Below are 23995 nucleotides of genomic sequence, written 5' to 3' on the forward strand. Positions count from 1 at the left end.
CAATAACCTTTTCAAGAAGGAATCGGTGAGGCTGAAGGTGCCTGTAATTTTACAGCTACCAACACTGAAAAGAAAAGGCTGTGTAGTGACAAAGATAAGACACGGGTTTAGAATGTTTTAGGTAACATGCAAATGTATTCTGATTTTTTTCAACTCCCTTCAGAAGGAGAAAAAAAAAATCTTGAAAGATGTTCTCGAGGTGGAGCTGGCAGCAGGTTAATTAGAAAAATGAGATGATCGGGAAAGGGAAAATCCAACTGGCTCTCTCTCTCTCTCTTTCTTTCTGCCCAAGCTGGGAAGAAGTGGGCTTTTAAGGTCCAGCCCTCTGATTTCAGCATGTGGTGAAATGGGTCTAACTCCAGCAGTTTGGAATCACCCACTGCAGTGACCGACTGGGGCCTGGATCACACCCAACCCCCTTTTTATCTAGCGCTGCCTCCTGATTTTTCTCTACAGAAGATTTCTTCCTTCTCTCTGAGTCCGTGGGGGCTGGGAGGTGCTGACCTCACCTCTGACCCCACAGGTAAGCACCTGACCCAGGCCCGGCCAATCAGCTCATTTAATTCCCCAGGTCCCCAGGGATTGGTTCAGGGGTGGGCATGTCAGTCCAGTTAGAGTCATTCCCAGGACCTTTCCAGGAACTATTGGAAAAACAGTGCTCCCTTTCCACTGGAGACACTTAGCTGGAAGCTGCAGAGGATATGGCTGGAGTTGCTGGAGCCTCCTGAGAAGAGCCTGCCTGGTAATGAAGTCAACACAGTGGAAGGTAGAGCTGAGTGAGGGAAAGCAACTAGGCATTAGTGAGCCCTGGATCCAGCCTTACCTGAAACCTCCAGACTTCTAAAATATGAAAACTAATAGAAACCCCCCCCTTTTTTTCCTTAACCCATTTTGAGTTAGACTTCTGTCACTTGCAACAAAACCACCTATCTGATTCTAGTAAAAACCCCTCAGGGTTTTCACAAGAAAGTCAAGAGAAACAGCAAATGGCTACACCAAAAAAAAAAAAGTCTCAAGAGATCATTTAGTCTTTCCCCTTGTATATAAGCATGCAAGTGCTCTAATTTTTTAAATTTTATTTTATATTCTTAGTAAAGATCCCTAGGGACTAAGATTCAGCAACCTCCATCCAGAATCCATATGAGAACACACTATGAGATGAAAATGTGAGCTTGAAGATGCAACATACGTCTGTAGGTGGCTCGGGAAATATTCTCCAGGCTGACAAAAAAAAAAAAAAAATCCACCAACAAAACCAAAATCCTAATGTTAGATTTCATGCGCTACCAAGTAAACTTTTTCTCTCACAAAACAAATTGTTTCTATAGAAACGAATGTTTTTCTAGCAACCCACTCCCTATTAGGGTTGCTATAGGAACAGATTGAGAAAATTAGGAAACTGTAGAAAAAGGTAAATGACTACCCAGTGTCTTTTTTTCCTGGAAACCCACAGAGGGCAAATGCCTTTTCATTTCTGAATGCCTTGGTACTTGGGGCAGGCTCCAGGAGCACCTGAGAATATAATTCCAGCTCTGTTGCATTCCCATTCCCCAGCAAGGGTTTCATCAAGTCACTGAAATTTAATTCTGAATATGACAAGTTTTACTAAGAACCACCTTCTAAGGATTGTTTTCAAGGACCAGGGCTAGGCAGGAGCATGGAGTAAGAAGGTACAGGGCTTTGGGTGTAAAAATGTAACAATAAGTGCTGACAACCACAGATGTGCTACAGATAGTCTTTTGGAGAGAAGCCCTTCATTTGGGGAAACTTAAGTGCACACGTTCTGTGAACGCTTTGCTGTAAGCAGTAGGACCATGCCGCGTGCTGCCCGGGTCTCAGGGTACAAATGATGAGCGCACAGGTGAAGGTTTTCCTTTCTTTACTGGAGAGCTGGAAGAGAATACACGCACAGTCCCTTGTCTCTTACTCGGTTTCTGGGATCATCTACTGACAAGCAGGGTATGACATCTGTCTGGCGTAGGGAGACTTCTCTCTCAGCTCTCAGCAACTACAAACCCAGTAGACGGGAGTGGAGAGAGCTTTGAAGCCAAGAGTTGTAATCAGCAAGTAAGAACCCTATGGCCTTGGGTGAGTCCTTTCATTGCTCTGAATCAGTTTATTTACCCCATCTGTAAAATGGGGTTAACAAGATCCCTATTTGTATAATAGGGATCCCAGCTGGTACAGAGTAGAGTTAGCAACACTACTTCACATGAACCTTCTGTGTCTTCTTCAGAAACCCGATAATGGAAATTCGTGAAACTGACAGGGTGTGAAAGGCAGCAGAGAGTGCTGAGGGCAAACAGACAGCCCGAGCTCCTGTAAAGAAAGTTCAGATATTTTTAACACCTTGTCTGCAGGCTCACCTTGGAGCCTGCCCACTGAAACTCCTACATCTGCACCCACTGAGAATTGCGGGGATTGAGCCTTGCCCACATGTGGCATTATCAAAGATACACCTCTAACGGAACAGAGCCTCTCCCGTGGGAACTTGATTGTCGGGGGAGGTGGGGCCGGGGGGGAATCCGTAGCATGACTAAGAAAGCGTTCAGCGAGAGAAGGGAAAATTCCATCCTGTCAAACTAAACTGCAGTTTCTCATGTCCCCCTCTGCCTCTACCCTGGTCCAAACCCTGGTCATCTTTCCCCTACAAGAGGCATGCATTAGTCAGGGTTCTCCAGAGAAGCAGAGAAAATATATATAAACATATATATATATATATATATATACATATATATATATATATATATATATATATATATATACGTAGATATATAAAGAACGAGATCTACTATGAGAGATTGGCTCACATGATTATGGAAGCTGAGCCCTGCCATCAGGAGAGCTGGTGGTGTAGTTCCAATTCGAACCTGAAGCCCAAGAAGTAGGGAGTAAGTCCTGGTCCAAGTCCAAAGGGCCAAAATCCAGGAGCATCGTTATCCAAGGGCAGAAGATGGATGTCCCCGCTCAAGCAGAGAGGGCAAATTTGACCTTCTTCTACCTTTTTGTTCTATTCGGGCCCTCAAAGGCTTGGATGATGCCCACCTACGTTGATATGGGTGATCTTTCTGTCTACAATTCAAATGCTGATCTCATCCAGAGACTCCCTCACAGACACACTCGGAAATAATGTTTTACCAGCTCTCTGGGCATCCCTTTGCCCACTCAAGTTGACACATAAAATGAACCTTCATAAGGCAGTAGCCTCTTCATTCGTCTCCCTGCTTCCACTCCTACTCTGTACAGTCAATCCTCAACACACGGCCAGAGGAATCCTTTTAAAACAAAAGTCAAATCACGCCACTCCTCTTCCCCAAACTCTCCAATGGCTTCTCAAAGCCTTCAGAAAACAAGCCAAAGTTCCAACAGTGACCTACAGGCCCTAAGTGATCTTCCCTGACCCTGGCACCCTCCACCTGGCTCCCACTCTCTCTACCAGCCACACTGGCCCATCTCTGTTCATCAGACACACCAGGCACACTCCTGCCCCAGGGCCTTTGCACTTACTGTTCCCTCTGTCTAGAACATTTTTCTAATAGATGTCCACATGGCTGGCTCCCCAGCTCCTTTGGATTTTTGCTCCACTATTACCACTTTTTAGTGAAGCCTTCCTTCAGCCACTCCCTATAAAATGACCACACCCCACTCCCAGAAGCTAGCCCCCTCTCTTCTTTGGTTTTCTCCACACCACGTATCATCTGCTGACATATTTATTTGTCCCCCACTCCCATTAGAAGATAAACTTGGGAATTCCCTGGCAGTCCAGTGGTTAGGACTCTGCGCTTTCACTGCCGAGGGCCGGGGTTCAATCCCTGGTCGGGGAACTAAGATCCCACAAGCCGCACGGTGTGGCCAAAAAACAAAACAAAACAAAACAAAACTCCACAAGAGTAAGGATTTGTTTCTACTTTGTTTCTTGCAGGGTTCCCATGCCCAGAACAGCACTTAGCACAGAGTAGGCTCTCAGCAAGCCTTTGTTGAATGACAATGAATGAAACAAGAGAGCTGAAGAGTGTAGAAGAGAGGGTGAGAGCCGGGGTACCAGAGCCCACGCTAGTCTGGTCCCCCCACCCGTGGTGTTCAATATTCATACATCAGGCCAGTCATTCCATATGCATGAGCGCCCATCACATGCCAGGCACGACATGCTGGAGATGCCAGAAGCAGGATGTCGTGATGAGCAGGACAGGTAAGATCCATGCCTCCTAGACAGCTTACATTCTAGCGGAGCAGGTAAACAATAAAGAAGTAAACCTACAGGTGATGACATACGCCATAAAGAAAAAATAGCCCGAGGTAGTAAGGAGTGGAGGAGAGGGAAAGGAGGCCTGATACTGAGAGCCGGTGGTCAGGGATGGCTTCTCTGGGGAGGGGTCACGTGAGCAGAGACCTATGGAGTGAGGGAACCCGCTGTATGGGATACGGAGCTCATGTACCTGATGGATTCCCTCCATCCTTTCCTTCCTGACCCTCTCACGTGATTGGAGCCCCACCTCTGCAGGGATGCCCTTCCTCTTTCAGACCTGGCTCAAGCACCACACCACAGGTGGGGTACCTGGCAGGAGGACTCTGTCTGCCCAGTTCTCTCCTGTCTCCCTCTTGGTCAAGGTGCTCCCCATAGAGAGAGATACTGCCTCCTCACTTCTGAGTTGTGTACCCTGGCCCTATTCTTCCCTTCTTCAATATAAGCTTTTTGTTTGGAAAAGCAATAAATCCAACCAAAACTTGACATTTCCCAGCCTCCCCCCACTGCCTTGTAGCTAAGCTGTCGCCTTGTGATCACAAGTTCAGTGTTGTGCAAAAAATTCTTAGAATGTTCCTTAAAGGGAGCTGCCCCAGCTGAGAAGTAGGCCCCTTTTGTCTTTTGCCCCATCTTTGTCCATGATCCCTGGAATGCAGACATGATGGCTAAAGCTCCAGCAGCCATTTTTCACCATGAGGCACACTTGAAGGAGGTGTTACAGAAAAACAGAAGTCCAGGGCCTTGAAGACCAAGGAGTTGCCAAACCAGCCTCAGACTGCTGACTTCTGGGCCTCTTTTACATGAAAGAAAAATATACTTTCATTTTTTGAAGATACTGTCACTGGGTAATCTAATTCCAATGGATACACATCAGGGCTGCATTATGACTCATGGATCCTCAGCACCCATGCCTTCATGGGCTCCTTCCTCCATAAAAATGTTTAAAATTATATTGTATGACTATGCTGGTATAAAGATAAGTATAATCTGGACTGGATTCATTATTATGTATCTATTATTATTATATTCATGTTTTTCTTATGATTTAAAAAAAGTAAAATGGAAACATTTTGTGGATCCCTAAAAGAATCATGGGTCCTGTGCCTTCTGCACCTAATGGAGACATCCATCCATCCTGATACTCATGCCTTATCTTGCTTTACCCCTAATAGAACCTGATGGTTCTATTAGTCTTCCTGTTTTTTAGATCAGGAAGCTGAAGCCAGAGAGGTTAAGTAACTTGCCCAGATTTGAATCCAGGTCCATCCAACTCCAACCCCAAGAAAGGGGCTATTTTTAGCACCCAAACGCAATTATTGCTGGAGCTGTTATTATTATTCATGCAAACAGCTCTGACTACTTAAGAAAATAGACCTGATAGATGGTAACAAAGCATAATGGACACGCTGACCTTCTGGTAGCTTCTTTTTATTTTAATCCATAAGATAAACGCAGTAATGAGCCCCATCTCTGCAGGAAATGTTTTAAGTACCCATCTTTTAGGACTGGATTTACTCATCCAACTTCACAAAGAAAATAACTCCACTTAGCTTGACAGAGTCCACAGTGAAAAGGAAATTATTTTTCTGGAAATGACCCTAAAAATAGCATGGAATGGGCCTGCTTACAGATACCAGAGGCAGTAAGACTGAATATGTTGGTTTTAAGGGCACAAATGTGTTTTGAAACACAGAGATTCTTCTGTGGTCTTGAGAAGAAAAAATTGATTTTCCAGAGAGCACGATAAATCATGCGGGAAAACAACTTTGGAGTAAAAACAGCGTGAACTTTGAGAGGATGTCAGAGCATTCAGTCCATCTTATATGCCTACCCCACCACGGGAGCCAAGAAGAAGATTTTCCCCCTGCCTCATCGCTCTGTTTATTTCTTTTCATGCCCTCTTAGCACAAATTAAAAGACAAGGAAATGTTGATGAAACCAGACCAAAGGATTGCTCAGCTTTGCAATCCACTGCCTCCCAGGGAGAGGTGTGCAAATGGCTGGTTTCTAGAAAAGAGCTACAAACTATCCCCTTTTAGGTAGCATTTTCTCTCCAAGGCAGGATCTGAGTAGACAACTTATGCCTCAAGCAACCGCATTTTGTTGAGTCATTCATCCATCCAGCACTTATTAAATGCCTTCTGGATACATTGCACCATATCAGACACCAAAGACCACTACGAGACCCCACCTTTGGAAAGTGAAGTCAGCGTTCAGTGAAGACTTGGAGTATACACAGAGGAATCAAGTGTGTGACGATACTTTCCCAGTCTAGAGGTTAAGAATCGGAATGCTGGAGCCAGGCAGCCCCAGGTTCAAGTCCTGTGTCTACACTTACCTGCAGAAAAAATTGGGGCAAATTAACCTAAGCCTCAATTTCCTCATCTGTAAAATGGGGATAACAAAAGCACCTTTCTCTTAGGGAATTCCCTGGCGGTCCAGTGGTTAGGACTCTGCGCTTCCAGTGCCAGGGACCCGAGTTCAATCCCTCATCCGGGAGCTAAGCTCCCATATGCTGCACGGCAGGCCAAAAAACAAAAACAAAACCCAAAAAACCCAGAAAAACAAATGCACCTGGCTCTTCGAGTCAACCCTGAATTTTGCAATTCATGTAAAAATGCCTGGTGGGAGTGGGGTTATTCTGTGGGAAGTGGGCAGAAAGACTGACTATTCCTTCTGAGTCAACCCCAAATCGGCACCATGTGTAATAAGGGGCAGCTGAGAGAGTTGGTCAGAAAGGCCAGAACCCAACCCAACACAACAGAAATGAACGCCTCTAGAAACTTCTCAGAAACCTGGGGCCAAGCACCAAACTGCCACTGGCATAAAATAGGGTTTGAGACAAACTCTTAACTATGTGGTAATAGGTAGGGACACCACAGACAAGAACTGAGTTATTTGAAACACACGTTGGGTTGACTTGGGGGCAGTGGGTGGCATGAGCTGATGCACAGACTCAGATACCAGGTAGACCCTGGTTGCAATTGACCAAATACATGACCTTGGGCAAGTCCCCATGACCTTCACACCTCAGTTTCCCCGCCTGTAAAATGGGAGATAACAACACCTACAGTGTAGGTGAGAGTTACAGAAAGTGCCTGGCGCACAGGAGATACGCCAGCAAAGGTAGCTATTATTACGGAACTGAATTGAATCTGGCAGAAGACAGCTCCCCGGGAGCACAGAAAGGCTGGAGCCCGTTGAAACAACTTTGCTCTTTTCCTGTATTTCTGGCAGACATGTCCACAAGCAAAGACATGACATTTAAGTTGATAGTTCAAGCAGAGTAGCTGTTCCCACATGTGCAGTGTCGCTGTCCTCCCTGAGAAGTTGGCTGTGGCCAAGGGGATTTAATAAACCTGGGGCCATGGATGCCTGAGGCTGGAGCCCAACGGGGTGTGTAATGGAAACACGGATATAATTAAGAGGCGGTTCATTTGCAATGTTATGCACTGGTTGGTTAATTCTTTCAAGATGCTCAACAGCCCTTCCCTGGGGCTTCGGTAATTGACTCTGTCAATGGCATCTCACACTGCTGTCTAAAGACTTCTGCTTAAACAACCTGCTAACTCATTTTAACACACTCACGCTCACTTTCTATGCTCCTTAACAGACAGGTCTGAGCAGAAGTGCCAGGGTGGAGATTCTGCTTGGGAGGAATGGGGAGGAAGAGAGGGCTGGGGAAGGACTTAGATGGGAAGAAGTGCTGTCTGCAGAGACAGCAATGGAGAAAGGGGAAGTGAGACAGGCTCCCATGCTGAGGTCATGAGGTAGGAGATAGATGGACCCCAGGCTGAACAGCTGCAACCTGTCTCCTGCTGACACCTTGAGATAAGAGACCAGCAGGAGCAGAGCCCTGATTGGGTGGAAGACAAAGATGCCACATTTTTCTCATTCTTGTGGTCAAGGGGATTTTCCAGCCCCGTGTGCAGAGAAGGTCCTCAGCCTAGGGAGGGGCCAAAGGAAGGATGAATTGCCAGCCCACAACGTGTCCTGCCAACCTCCCAGAATCCATCTTGACTGAGGAATGCCGTGCACTCACCAGGAAGGATCCGGAGTCAGGCCAAATATGGGCACAAAGCAAGATGATTGGCCAGAGACAACCCGGAAGACTGCCCACGTATAAACGATCTCAGCCACCCTCATTGGGCGTAACTCACTCCCCAAGTTCACCCGTGTGTTCTTCCACGTGTTCTTTGCTTCTAATAAACACTTTATCTGCTTCACAAGCTCTGTCTCTTTGCTGAATTCTTTCTTCAACGAAGACGAGGACTGGGGTCCTGCTTCAAGCTGCCACACCCTTCTCTGCCCCACCCTGAGATCAGTCAGGCCACCTGGGTTCAAACCTGCTTTCACTGCTTACCAGCTGTGTGACCTTGACCAAGCTCTTGGAGCCTCAGCTCTTTGTGAAATGGGGATAAATACCTTCACCTCAAATGAACGGTTGCAAGGATTCAAAATAACATAATGCAGAGTGCCTGGCACTGTGAGGGTGTTTAATAAGCACTGGCTGTTTCACTCGCAGAGGGACCAGGCTGAGCAACGATAACACATCGGGACAAAATCAGAAGAGTTTGCAGCTGGTCCAGGAGAACCAGTACAGGCTCTGCCTGTTGCACTAGGAACCTGCTGTGTGACTTCAGGCAAGGTCCTTAACCTCTCTGTGCCTCAGTAATTCTTTGGAAAATTGGAGTTGTAATACTTCCCAGGGAGGGTTGTATGAGGATGAAATGGAACAACACCTGGCACATAACAGACCCTCAAGACACGATGGGTCCAAGACTTCGTGCACCTTCAAGTTTGGCTCTACCTGAAAGCCTGAACTCCAGGCACGAGTGGCCAGGTAGCTGCTTCCTATGGATTTCACAGGTACTGAAACTAGCAGTTGATTCCCCGAGGAGGCCCAACCTATTCTGAATGCTTAATCAGCTCCACTGATTGCCCTTCCTGGATCCATCCAGACTTCTCCTGACCTGGCTCGGGCTGTCTTAGAAGCCAGACAGGGGAGCGGAGCCTTGGTCAGCCCCTGCCTCTGCTGGGAGTAGGGGAGATTTCCCCAAATAAGTCCCCTTCCAGCCACTTAGCTGGCAGCCAGGGGGATGGGAAAGCCCTTTCACTGATCCATGACGCCCCTCATGATGGAGAGAGGGCTGGTATAATGGTGGGTGCCCATCATCCAGCTTCCTGTCCCAGGAGTTGGGGGAAAGGACAGGAATTAGCTTCCAGATGTATCACAGTGAGTATTAACACCCTTCCAGCCCAGCCTCCCCCAGTCCACCACCCCCAGTCATCTTTCTACAGCACAAATTTCACCATCTCATCCACAGGCTCACCAACATCCAGTAGCTTCCAGTGACCCTCAGGGTAAAGCCCAAAACCAAACAAACACAGCTCACAAGGTCCTTTGTACTCTGATCTCTGCCAACCACTTTGGATTCATTGACCCCACTCCCTGCCCCGTCCCCTGACGTCCTTCCCCAGACTCGCTACACAAATCACTCTGCAAGCATATTGTGCAGTTCCACACCTTCGTGCATTCGCACCTGCTCTTCTCTCTCCCTGAAAGGCCCAACCTCGTTTGCCATCTGGAAAATGCTTCCTCATCCTTCGGTACATAACTGACCTCCACCCCGCCCCCGGTGCTCCCCGCCCCCGGCCCCACTGACCTCCCCAGAGTCAGCCACCTTCCCTGCATTTCTGTTATGCTTTGTGAATATTCATTCTTTCCTTCTCTCGAGATGTACTGAGGCCCTGCCGTGTTCCAGGCACCGAGCAAGACCCTGAGGTCAGAGAACAAGACCAGCCCCTGTGCCACGAAGCCACGGTCCAGCTGCTGGAATCAAGCAGAAAACACAGGAGTGCCAAAAAGTTGCCGAGGTACATGGTGGTGACAGAAAAGTGCAGGGTGCTGAGCAAGCCTGGGAGGAGGGTCTCAACCTAGTCTGGGGAACAGCAACCCCCCACCCCACCCCAAGGATGTGCTGTTTAAACTAGGATGTAAAGAATGAATAAGGATTAGCCAGAGAAAGAGGAGGAGAAAGAGAGAGCAGGTAAAGACCCCGCAGCATAGATGCCAGGGTGGACTCGACACTCCTAAGCCACTGCCTACTTCTCCCCAGGCCTGCCCTGCCCCGCCAGGAAGTCTTTAGGCACAGAGAGTCCCACGGTCACTGTGACATTTCCGTTCCACGCCCCTCTGGCCAGGTTTTAATCTGCCGTCCTGACCTGCAGACAGTGGCCCGGCTTCCAGTCAGTATCCATCAGTCGGGCTCTGGGTAAGTCCATGGAGCCAGCAGAACATGGTACCGTCTCTGCCCTCCTCCAGCGATGTGTCTGCCATTCTCCCAGGCTATACGTTGCTCCTTGGCGTTTATCACACTCTAGGATACAATATATTTGTTTATTAATTACTATTTTTGTCTATCCTTCCCACGCCTAAACCTAGAAGGTAAGTTCAGGGCTTTTTATCACGTTCTTCTCTGCTGTATCTCAGCATTTGGAACAGGGTGTGGGGCATGGCAGGGGCTCAGTATGTATTTTGGAATGAAAGGTAAATACAGGCCCATGTGCATTTTTCTGGGAAGAGGATTTTCATCAAGTTCTCAAAGGGACCTGTGCCCCAAAAGAGATCATGAACAACCAACTTAGCAGACCAGCTAGATCCCTTCCGGTTCCAGCTTCTGGGATTCTAGTGCCAAGGAAAGTGCCTCGCTGGAGAGCGAGGGATGTTCAGTCCAAGTCCTAGGAGACAATTGGTCCATTCAAAATGGTGGACCAACATCACGTGACCAGTGGACCACTGCTGGGGGGCAGGGACAGCAGCCATCCTAAGGCTGGGTAATATATATCGATTGAACTGAGTCCTGATTTGAACGAATGGACAGAATGTCCATAAAAATCATCCATAACATTTGGATATAATCAGCCTTTCAGGCATCTTGAGTAAAAGTAGATTCACCAGCCCTACAATGTGCCCAGTATTGTGCTTGTGGTTTAGGGGAGAGAGTTCCTGTTCACAACAGAGTGGGACAAATGTACTTGACATGGGGGAGGGGGGATTAAAGCTTCGTAATCCACATCTCCATTCTGTGGATGAGTCTGTTTAACCAGCCCAGGCACAAAGCTTTAATGAAATAAACAATGTCACCAGTATTTTAAAAACGGACTTGGTGAAGTGATTTGATGCATGGCACGTTGTAGAGAGAGCTCATCACAGCCTGGGTGGCATCTGAACAAGACAGGGTTTGTCAGCTGAAAATTTCAAACCAATTAGATTTATGTCATGGAATCAGGTAAACAGACCAAGGTTTGCAAAAATCGGATAAACTTGGAATCACTGCAAACAGTGACACCCACATACTCGCCTTCTGGGCACTGAGCTTGCTGACCTCCGAATTATTTAGCAAGGAAAGAGATGGTACAGTGTGTTATGGTATCACTGGAAAATAGTCAACTAGAGGTTTCCTGAAGCCACTTGCAAGGTCCAACTCAGTTCCAAAGGAACAGCCGAAATGCCCCCTTCTCCACCCCTCCCTACCACTCCGCAGAAATGCTCTTCAAAACAAATACCTGCTCACAGCCCCATTGGTTCCTTCTGGGTAGCCTCATAGCACTTCCAAAAACAAATGAAGAGGCTCCCACATTGCAGTTCCCACTGTTTCAATTTATGCTTCCAGTTGAGATGCATTCAAAGGAGAAAATTAACATTAAATGTGAATCTGGGTAGGGCTTCCCTGGTGGCACAGTGGCTGAGAGTCTGCCTGCCGATGCAGGGGACACGGGTTCGTGCCCCGGGCCGGGTAGATCCCACATGCCGCGGAGCGGCTGGGCCCGTGAGCCATGGCTGCTGAGCCTGCGCGTCAGGAGCCTGTGCTCCGCAACAGGAGAGGCCACAGCAGTGAGAAGCCTGCGTACCGCAAAAAAAAAAAAATGTGCATCTGGGTAGTTGCTTTCTGACTCTAGATTCCTTACTACATTTTCCTCCGTCAGTCTCACCTCCCCTGACCCCACTGTAGTGAGCTCACTCTGGGCTGTCAAAGACCCCAGTGGAGCCACGTGTCATCAAACATGTGACACCCCGACTCTAGCAATGGCGCCAGACTCCTCTTCTGTTGCCAGGTAACTTCTAGCAGAGAAAGAGTCTCTTTCAGGGAAGGGGGGAGAGGAGAAGACCAAAACAGGGTCAGTGTCTCTGAGGAGACAGCCCTGTTAGCACACATGCTCGTTTAATAATCTCAATAACCCCACAAGGTAGACAAAAATCAACCCTTGCTTTACAGACAGGGAAACTGAGCCTCAGAGGGGTGAACTCTAACTGGGATGTAAACGTGAGGTTGCATTCTGTCTAACACCTGAATCCATTCTTTCTCATTCACCAGACGGCCTCTTAAGACAGTGATCTGAGCACTTTGTCCTCTGCCAGCCTGCCTTCCTGGGATTGAGTGCAGATAAACATATTCTATTTATAGATTATATAGATAATAGATAGATACAGATTACAGATAATATATTCTATTAGGAATTTAACAGCAGATATACTACTACTAGTGGCCAGATAAATGAGTACAGGTACCAACAGAAAATGACTATACCTGCATTTTGTATTTAATATGGTTATTTTATCAAAAAGTGTATGGAATTAATAAAATTATTTTAAACCACCAAAACGAATCATCCACTATAATTTAAAGACTTAAATGTATAAACATTACAAAATGTTAAGCACTACAATGAGCATAGAAAATATAAGCAATACATATTCTACTTTAATACAAATTACTAGCAGATACAATTTAATAAAATATAACAAAAATAACATAGTCAACATTGAAAAAAATTAAAAGGAATTTTTAGTAACTGGGAAATTTTAAAATAAAATATTATGATTCTTTAAATGCAATCATTAAAAATAAAAGTGTGTATCAATGATGTCACAGTTGAGTCCCGAGCATTTTCTTGTGAAAAATTTTCAAGGTGTTAAAAAAATCTACTCAAAGGAATGGAGAGGAGACAGTTAGCTAATCTAAATATTTCCCTCTGACACTTTCATATTCAAATATCTTTGAGATCCTTTGGAATAACTGATTTCTTCACAGAGAGTATAATTTTTTATTGATAGGAGCCTGGAATTTTGTTTTAAGGAAATTGTTACCAGCTCACCTTCAAGTTCTTTCATTTCTTCATATACAGTTACAGAATCATTTGATTCAGCTGTTGCTGCAGAGCGCCCTGTATCAGTTTTTTTTGTTTGTTTTTTTTTGCGGTACGCGGGCCTCTCACTGTTGTGGCCTCTCCCGTTGCGGAGCATAGGCTCCAGACGCGCAGGCTCAGCGGCCATGGCTCACGGGCCTAGCCACTCCGCGGCATGTGGGATCTTCCTGGACCGGGGCATGAACCCGCGTCCCCTGCATCGGCAGGCGGACTCTCAACCACTGTGCCACCAGGGAAGCCCCGCCCTATATCAGTTTTGAAGCTATCATGTTCACATCCCACTTACAGGGAGAATTTTTATTAGTAGTATCTTTGTAACACAAGCTTTGCTTTGTCAAATACATATATTTTTTTTCCTTCTCTTGAGGATAAGGGAGATGATAAAGATGTTTTCTAAACAAGTGATCTTTTGTTCAATTAGAACATTCAATGCAGCATAAAACTCTCTTAAAATCTCAAGATGTAATTGATTCAGCTTTCAGATTTCTTAAAATACCAAAATAACAGTATTACATTCTTTAAAGGCAGTATTTTGGTATTTTAAAATAGCATAGTATACTGGAATACAAAAAAAATTTACTGCATTCATTAGCCCAGTTGCTAGGAAACCTGTGAGCAAGCCTAAAGCTAGGGTATAGGTAGGTAAAAGGGTACTTCTTCAAGTAAAATAAGAAAAACCAGAATTAATTTTAGCAATCATGGGTAATAAAGAATGCAAGATGATAAGATGATACTAAATTGTATTGAGGAGTTGTATTCCTTTAGAACATGCTCTTAATTACATCCTCCACTGAGTAAGTATAAATACTAATCATTAGAAATAATTAGACATGCTTGTTATTCTTCTAAATATTATCTTTATTTTCAAATAGTGCATTGATATTTTCATTCTCCATGGTTAAATAAAGACTCTGTGGTTGGATTCATCCCCACAGTAAAGGCATTATGGATAGAGGAACAGACAACTCTAACTGCAAGTAGTTTGAAGTGCTAGCCATGTGCATCTTGACCTATAACATATGACAAGTAAAAGAGGAGCCAGTTCTTGACAAAGAGGGAAAAGATGAAAATGTTTTCAAAAAATTAATCAGAGTTCTGCTTCTTGCTGAGTAAGCTCCTATTGGACTGACTCTCCCACAAACAACAACAACAATTCAGAGGGCAGAGGACACAACTACATGAAGGCACTGGAAAGTCAGCCAACGCAGGCAGATTTTAGAGAGGAGGTGACATTGGAAGAAAGAAATGGCAGGAAGTAGGTTTCCTGACTTTTTATGGTTTCTGGCCTAAGGTCAGGCCACAGTCAGTGCTACATGGGAAGGTAAAACTGATAGAAAAACCACAATCCTTCTGGCCTGAATAACTGGAAGGCAGAGTTCAAAGCAACTACAGCCACTGGAAAGTGAGGAATGTGGGGAATCCTAAAAGGGAGAGCTACAGAGAGGAAAGGCCCCAAAATTCTGTATATAAAGTTTGCCCAAATCTCTGTCTAATCCCTGAATAGCATGGGTAAGACTCCAAGAAGCCTAGGTAAGGGTTTAAAAAAAAAAAAAACTAAACTGAGGTATTAGCCACCAATCAAGAGACAGATTTTAAAATTTTAGTTCAACCAAGTTAACTGCCTACAAAAAACTCCAAAAACCAAACACTCTTTGGAAAAGTAAAACAATCTTATGTCTCTGTGGTATAATACTCACAATGTCTAATATATAAAACAAAATTACTCATCATGCAAAGAAATAGGAAAATGTAGCCCATTCACAAGCGCTACTATACTTGCTCAAAGATTTAAAGGAAAATATGATCATAATAAATAAAAAGATAGGGGGCTTCCCTGGTGGCGCAGTGGTTGAGAGTCCGCCTGCCGATGCAGGGGACACGGGTTCGTGCCCCGATCCCGGAAGATCCCACATGCCGCGGAGCGGCTGGGCCCGCGAGCCATGGCCGTGGAGCCTGTGTGTCCGGAGCCTGTGCTCCGCAACGGGAGAGGCCACAGCAGTGAGAGGCCCGCGTACAGCAAAAAAAAATTTTTTTTAAATTAAATAAATAAATAAATAAAATAAAAAGATAGGAAACTTCAGCAGGAAAAGAAAATGCAGAAAGAAACCAAATAGAAATTCTAGAACTGACAAATACAGTATATGAAATAAAAAACTCAATGGACAAGTATAATGGCAGAATGGAAATGACAGAGGAAAGAGTTGCTCACCTTAAATATAGGTCAACAGAAATTATCCAATCTGAAGAACATACGGAAAAAAAAAACATTTTTTTCAAAAATGAATAGAACATCTGAAACTTTCAGAGCAATATTAAGAGGTCTAAGAAGATCATTCAGGCAGCCTAGGAGCAAAAAACCTGGATCCAGGAGAATGGATCTCACAGCCATGTGGGCACAGTGACTAGGATGTTAGTCATGGGTCTGTGGAAAGGAAATACCAGATTCAAGAAACATTGGGAAGGAGGAAACATCAAGTCTTCGTAATTAGTTGAATAAAGACATGCAAAAGAAAGGGAAATCTCGGGCTTCCCTGGTGGCGCAGTGGTTGAGGGTCTGCCTGCCGACGCAGGGTACACGGGTTCGTGCCCTGGTCCGGGGGAATCCCACATGCCGCGGAGCAGCTGGGCCTGTGAGCCACGGCCGCTGAGCCTGCGCGTCTGGAGCCTGTGCTCCACAACGGGAGAGGCCATAACAGTGAGAGGCCCGCGTACCACAAAAAAAAAAAGAAAGAGAAATCTCAAAATTGACCCTAGAGTTATGAGACTATAAAACCAGAAATTAAAATGAAGTATTATGACTATACATTTTTTTAAATAAGCAAACTCAAAAGACAAGTGAGAAACCAAGAGAAAATATTTGCACCTAATTTTTCAGCTAATAATATATTCATATATATACATATATATAAGGGACTAATCTCTCAACTATATGAAGAACTCTTAAAAATAGAGGGGGGGGCCTCCCTGGTGGCGCAGTGGTTGAGAGTCTGCCTGCCAATGCAGGGGATACGGGTTCGTGCCCCGGTCTGGGAGGATCCCATATGCCGCGGAGCGGCTGGGCCCGTGAGCCATGGCCGCTGGGTCTGCGCATCCGGAGCCTGTGCTCCGCAACGGGAGAGGCCACAACAGTGAGAGGCCTGCATACCGCAAAAAGAAAAAAAAAAAAAAAAAAATAGAGGTGGGGAAAGGACCTAAAGCCTGTTGGAAAAATAGGCAAAGGACATGAACAGTTCACAGAAAATAAATATAAATGAGACTTAAACATAAAGAAAGATGCTCAACTTTATTCAAAATAAGAGAAATGCAAATTAAAACTACACTGAGATATCTCTCCCCTAACAAATTAGTAAATTCAAAAGCTTAACATCAAATTCTGCTGGCGAGACTGGGGGGAAATAGGCACTTCATACACTGCTGGTAGGAGTACATAAAGGTACAATCACTAGGAAGGGAAATTTGACAATATCTAACAAATTTACGTATGCATTTACTCTTTGACCCACCAAAGCGCCCTGTTGGGAATTTATCCTGCAGATATAACTCCATAAATATGAAAAAATATGCACAAGACTATTCATTGCAGCATTATTAGTAATAGTAAAATATGACAAATAATCTAAATTTAAATGCCCATCCATGGGAGAGTGATTGAATGAAAAAAAAGAATCAGCCTGTGAGCTGATATGGAGTTATTTCCAGGATACACTGTCAAGGGAAAAAAGCAAGGTACAAAACAGTAGTGTGTATGTGTGTGTGTGTGATGGTTTTGGCAAAACAAAGCATGGGAAGAAAAATCCAGAAGTCAATGAAAATTATTTGCCTTAGTGTGTAGATGAGAATGGGGTCAAAGGTAGAGATGGGAGGGATATCACTTTGAGTATAACTTTTCATATAGCTTTGCTTTGGAACCATGTAAATTAAATTAAAAGGGGTAGAAAGAAGCAAACCCTAAAACTGAATACAAGCAGAAACAAATAACTCTAATTTTATCAAATAAATAATGTAATCCACAGAGAAAATAATTGATTCAAGTAACTTTTAGACACACGTTCCAACTGGATACCCTTAGCAGGTGGGACAAAAAGAACTGCAAAGAAATTCTGAACTTGATTTAGTAGATTTGTGGTAACAGGACAATAATTCTGAAAGTATTCTGTGTGTGTTGTTTAATAGATTAAGTGAGTAACTATATTAAATTTTTTGGAAATTAGGGTTCCCACTGTGGGAGAATGAAGATATAAATATGAAATGAGGAGAGATGAGGAAAAATTGGTGGTATCACTACGAACTCATGATATAAATATATACATATCCTAGCTCTCCACTCAAAAGATCTAGACTTAATAACACTCCAGTATCAAAAAAGCACACCTAGCACCCAGATCCTGGTTTCTAAATACCATGCCCCTTCTAAAAGGAGAAATGACTGATTCAGTTTCTGGGGCAACATCTTATTGTGTCAGAGAGTAAGGAAGTGCTCAGAACTGACAGAGGCATATCACAAGGTCAAAGAAGCCACCTTGAAGGGACTCCCACTGGCCAAATCTGGTGGGGAATGGAGAGACTCTGTAATACCACAATGATACTGAAAATAAGAAACTTAAAGGTGAGTGGGATGGACAGGTGGATGGAGCGCTTCTTTACACAAAAATACCAGATACTAAATGTACAGAGAACAACAAAACTAGAAGACTGTAACTGCCAATATGATTATTGATTTAGGCAAGGATAATCAGTAGATGCTAAAACCATAGAGGAAACGCTGTTTGGAACAGAGTTGTCACACGGCCTCAACTGTTAATTCTAAAAGGAAAGAAGTCCCTTTACTAGTAGATACAACCTTGAACAGTGCTCAAATGTAGCATTACCAATAATGGATAGTAACTGACATGATGTGCCTCCCAGTGGGAACCAGTGGGAAGTGAAAAACATTCCCTGTGTATGACATTTGCCAAAAAGGTTTATCCTAAATCGAATCATAAGGAAATAAACAGATAAATCCAAGTTATTGGACATTCTAGAAGACAGCTGGCTGATTCTTTTAAAATGCCAATGTCATGGGGGCAGAAAAAACAAAGGCTAGGGGAGGGGGATGTGGCAAACATTCTAGATTAAAGAACCCTAAGAGACCTGACAACTGAATGCAGTGTGTGATCCTTGACTGGGTCAAGGAAGAAAAAAAAAATTGCTTCAGAGAACAATAAGAAGGTAATTGGGAAAATATGAATATGGATTTTACATTAGATAAAATTATTATACCAATTATTAAATGTCTGAGCATGATGATGGTATTGCGGTTTTGTAGGAGAATGTCCTAGTTCTTAGGAGATGCAGGCTCCTAAAAGATGAAGGATCATAATGTCTGCAAACTAATTTCAAATAGTTTGGGAAAAAATGAAAAATGTGGCAAAAATGTCAAGTGCCAACAACTGGTGAGTCTAAATGAAGGGTGTAAGGCTGATTATTGTACAATTCTTTTACTTTTTCTATAGACTTGAAAAGCTTTGAAATCAAAGTTGGGGAAAATGAAGAATTGGGCATGAAAACCCAATTACATGTGTGGATAAAGGGAGCCCTCTTTTAGCAATAGGTGTGAACGTTGTTAGAATAACAACAGGTAAGTTATTAACAGCTTTCTTGTGAAAAACTGGTTACTCAGAAACATCAATGGAAAATGCCCTGTTAATTTATTTGGGGGATTGGAGAAGCAGGAAAGAAAACAATTTAAAACCAAGTATTGCAGATGAATGAAACTCCAGCTGTCCTACTCAGACAGAAAGTGAAAAATTAGATCTTACTGATGTCTGATTTCTGTGAAGCCACTCGGCAGAACATTTCAAAGCGTGTGTCTGCGATTAAACTGCACTCACTCTGGTTCTTGAAACATTCGTGGCACACCCCAAACTTGCCCAGGCTGGCACAGTTGCCATCTGTGTCTTTAAGATATGCTAAAAGGCCAAGGCACACAATAAAGAGTATAGTTTTCTGCCATTTGTACATACAGATACATTTGTGTGCGTGCAAAATATTTCCAGAAGGAACTAAAAGAAATTGGTAACTGTTACTCTCTAGGGAGGAAAAACAAGTTGCTACCGTCTTGGGCTTACCTTTTATTCTTTTGCTTTATTTGAATTTTTCCACGTGAATGTATTAACTATTCCAATAAAATTTTTATTAATGGTGAAGAATGGATGGAAGGATGGATGGGTGGATGGATACATGGATGGATAATGGGTGGATTAGTGGGTAGGTGGGTGGAGAGTGAGTGAATGGGTGGATCGATGGAAGATGGATGGGTGAACGGGTGGATGAATGGATGGATGGATAGATGATGAGTGAATGGATGGATGGATGATGGGTGGATGAGTGGGTGGGTGGGTGGGTGGATGGATGGATGGATGAATGGATGGGTGGATGGATGGATGAATGGATGGGTGGACAAAAAAACGAGTCTATGCACAACTTCCATTCCAGACATTTGCTCCACAATACCTCCCCTCGGGCTCCACGCCCCAATTACAAGGATGGGCTGCTCCCAGGCTAATCTCTGATTTGAGGGTGGCTGGCTGTGCTCTATTTTAGGTCTTTAGTTTATGAGACACAGCTTCTCTCTCAGTTCTGCATCTCCCGATTCCAAGAGCTTTCCCCCACCCACTACAGCCCGAGACACTTTCTTCTAGCCCATTGTGGTTATGTCCCTAGCCAAGGGGACTTCATCTGTCAAATTCTAACCCCCATCCACTTTATCTGCAAGGACAGAACCAACTTGCAACAGATCTCGTGGACTGGAATTGCTCAACCTCTAGCACAGAGAATAATTCTAGTCACACCCCTGGGAAGCCTTCTGATGACTTGCCAAGGTCCCACACTTCCCTGGGGACTGCAATCCTTTTCTCTGTCTCTGTGGTAATGTGCTTTTTCCCCAGGCTCTCATCTCTCTGGCCTCTGTGTGAGCAATGTTTCTGCCTGCTTTCATTTACAGCAAAGGACGAGAAGGACAGTGCAAAGGGCTGAGACACCTTTTCATCTCCACTACGTGATACCATCAGGGCAGTGGAAATAAAGAAACATCGACTTCAGGTAGATGACGCCCCTGGGAGGGCTGAGTCCATCAATATGCCAGCCACTGCCCCCGTCACCGGCCGTAATCCCACGGGAGTTTTCATAAAAAGAGAAAGGACCACCAAGCCTCAATCTTTTAGGAATGAAGAAGTGCCGAGGGTCCTGATGGTGCCCACCCTGATCCCCTTTACCAGGCGCGCACCCACCCCTCCCTACTGTGGATGAGTAAGGATTGGCTTCTAACAGCTCCCAGTTGCCTCCTAGTCCAGCAAATTACCTTCTTGCACGAGGAAGCCCCCATCTCCACCCCGGGAGGCAGCCCAGGAGCAACCATTGGCTGACACAGGGTCACAAAGTCTAGCCTCTTGCCTCAAGGTGGGACTAGTTCTGTGCAGTTCACATGCCAGAACCCCACTCACCCATCCCCATGGGAACAGGCTGAAGCTCAGCTGAAGCTGAGACACCACCTTACTCAACTCTTCCCCTGCTCCACCCTCCTTCCCTCACCCCCTTTATTGCGGGGGCCCACCCTCAATAAATCACAGGCGCTGCGATCCCCTCTCAGGCTCTATCTCCGGGGAGCTCCACTAAGAGGCAGCCTTCTCCTCCACCACCAGCATCCTCGCTCTCAGGCAAGTTCCCACCGCGTACATGACACCCCACTAAAGGGAGGAGCATTATCTGATGTAAGCCTCACAACAGTCCCATGAGGTGGGGCGATTATTAGCCCCATTTTACAGGTGATATCACAAAGGCTGAGAGAGGTGAACCCACTTGCCCAAAGGCATACAGACGTAGGTGGTGGAACCAACACAACTGTTAGAGATGCCAGCTGTTCCTGTCACACTTAGGGAAACTGAGACAAGAGGACAATGAAACATGTGTCAGCCTCAGACCAGACATCCAGACCCCACTGCGGTGCTCTTTCCAGCACATCAGACCTTTTAGCCTCTAGTCAGGATTATATCTTTAAGCGCAAAACCAAAAAATCTCATGTTCACACACACACACACCAAATTGGATCTTTCATTCCAAACAACCCAAGATAAATACAGACCAGCCTGTGGCGGTTTCCTTAATCCCAAACATGGATTCCATGAGTCATGGCACCCATTTTAATAATCTGATTACCATCAATTACTATTGCCCCTCGTGGAGAATGGGCAGGACAACAAAGCTCCGATTTTTAGGGAGGTCCAAGAGCTGGTGTTCCTGGGAGGACATCAAGCCTTTCTTTTAAACGTTTATGCTTTTTTTTTTTTTTTTGGCCACGCTGCACAGCATGTGGGATCTTGGTTCCCTGACCAGGGATCGAACCCACACCCCCTGCATTGGAAGCGTGGAGTCTTAACCAGTGGACCGCCAGGGAAGTCCCAGGACATCGAGCCTTTCAACTAAGCAGAGTGAGGTCCATGCGTGTGCTCTTAGGGGGTTACGGGCTTGCCCCATCCAAACTCCCAACTCCCCCCACCCCAACCCCACTACCATCAATATCTTGCTAAGATTTTTGGATCACTTAGTGTATGCCAGGCATCAGGCCAAGTGCTTTACCTGAATTTTTCCTTTTGATCCTCATGACCCCTGTGTGGTAGGTACAACCATTTGACAGGCCAGAAAACTGAGGCTCGGAAAATTCAAGTAATTCGCCCAGGTTTAGGCAGCTGGAAAATGCCGGAACCAGTGCTGGCACCCGAGGCAATCCAAATGCAAAGCCCGCACTCTCACACCCGAATTCTGATGGCTGGGCCCTGCCTAGGTCTGCCTAGTCCCTCTACAGCTGACCCCACGGCATTTTCTAACGACATGGCCCCAGGAAGACAAAGAGAGAACAGATGGGACCGTTGGGTTCATGCAGAAACGTGAAACTGAACTAAAACTCTCAGCCTGCAAAGTATGTCCCTTTGCATCCCTGGCAGAAACACAGAGGAGATAAACAGAGCTGAGGCTGTTCGCAAACCTGTCAGCTATTTCCATACGAACACAAAGACACTGAAGAGAGCAAGGCTATTTTTACTTTTTTTTCCTTTTTCTGAAAGGCCATTGGTGGACACTTCTGCTCTTCCTGGCGATAAAGCGTTCCTTTAATTATCAGTTTGGGGCCAAGTCCAGAAAGCTATTTTCCTGCACTATTGTCACAAGGAAATGAAAGGCGCCAGCCTCCCAAGTGGCTCTCGTTTGGGGCCACGGGTGGTCGCAGATATGCTGCATGCCCAGGAGTGTGGGCTGAGTACGGTGATGGAGGCCACTGCAGTGACCACCCGACTCAGAGGACACTACCCTCGGGTCTCTGGGACTGTAACGGGAAAGAGTGCCAGCGCCTTGAGTCTGCCTTGGACTTCTTGCCTTCCCTCTGAACACTCACGCATCTTCAGGAAACCATGATGGGAAGGAGACCAAGGGGGTATTTCTTTTTTCTTTTTTCTTTCTTTTTTCTTTTTTTTTTTGCGGTACGCGGGCCTCTCACTGCCGTGGCCTCTCCCGTTGTGGAGCACAGGCTCCGGACACGCAGGCTCAGCGGCCATGGCTCACGGGCCCAGCCGCTCCGTGGCGTGCGGGATCCTCCCGGACCGGGGAACGAACCCGCGTCCCCTGCATTGGAAGGTGGACTCTCAACCACTGTGCCACCAGGGAAGCCCCAAGGGGGTATTTCTTTCTCTACCTCTGACCCTCAGCTTAACTCCTGAGAACATTCCAAGGTCTTGCTGGCATGATCCAGATGTCCCTGGTCCCCAGGCTGGCCACTGCTGGCTAGAATCTGGACATTCAACTCAAGAAAACATGCTTTTCCTCACCCCACATTGCCCCCCTGCCAAAACCTTCCATAGCTTCCCATCACCTTCATGAAAAAGACCTCACTCCTGCACCAAGCATTTAAGGCCACTGTGATCTAGACTCTAGAGACACAGAGGGGATGATCAAGAGAGCTGAGCTGAGAATTAGTACACCAGGTTTAGGATCACAGCTGTGTGACCTTGGACAAGTGTCTTCCTCTCTCTGAGCCTGTTTCTGTATTATATATTGCTGCATTTTTAAATTACCACAACAGTTAGAGGCTTAAAACAACACACATTTGTTACCTCACAGTTTCTAGGGATCAGGAATCCAGGCATGGTTTCACTGGGTCCTCTGCTCAGAGTCTCTCATGGGCTGCGGTCTAAGTGTCAGCCTGTGGTCTTATCTGAAAGACCAACTGGGGAAGGATTCACTTCCAAGCTCACCCCTCTGGTGTTTGAAGCATTCAGTTCCTCAGGAGCTTTTGGAGTAAGACTCAGCTCCTTGCTGACAGCTGGCAGGAGCTGCCCTGGGTTCCTTGCCACCTGGGTCCCTCCTGCTTGCTTCATCAGAGGAACCACATGAGAAGAGCCAGAAGAGTCGCTTACATGATTAGGTTATAAAAGAAATCCATCTTTGTAACCTAATCACAGACATGACATCTTATACTTTCTAACAAATAGTCTATTTGTTAGAAGCCAGTCACTG

Source organism: Mesoplodon densirostris, chromosome 16 (genome assembly GCF_025265405.1).
Source record: "Mesoplodon densirostris isolate mMesDen1 chromosome 16, mMesDen1 primary haplotype, whole genome shotgun sequence".
NCBI lineage: Eukaryota > Metazoa > Chordata > Mammalia > Artiodactyla > Ziphiidae > Mesoplodon > Mesoplodon densirostris.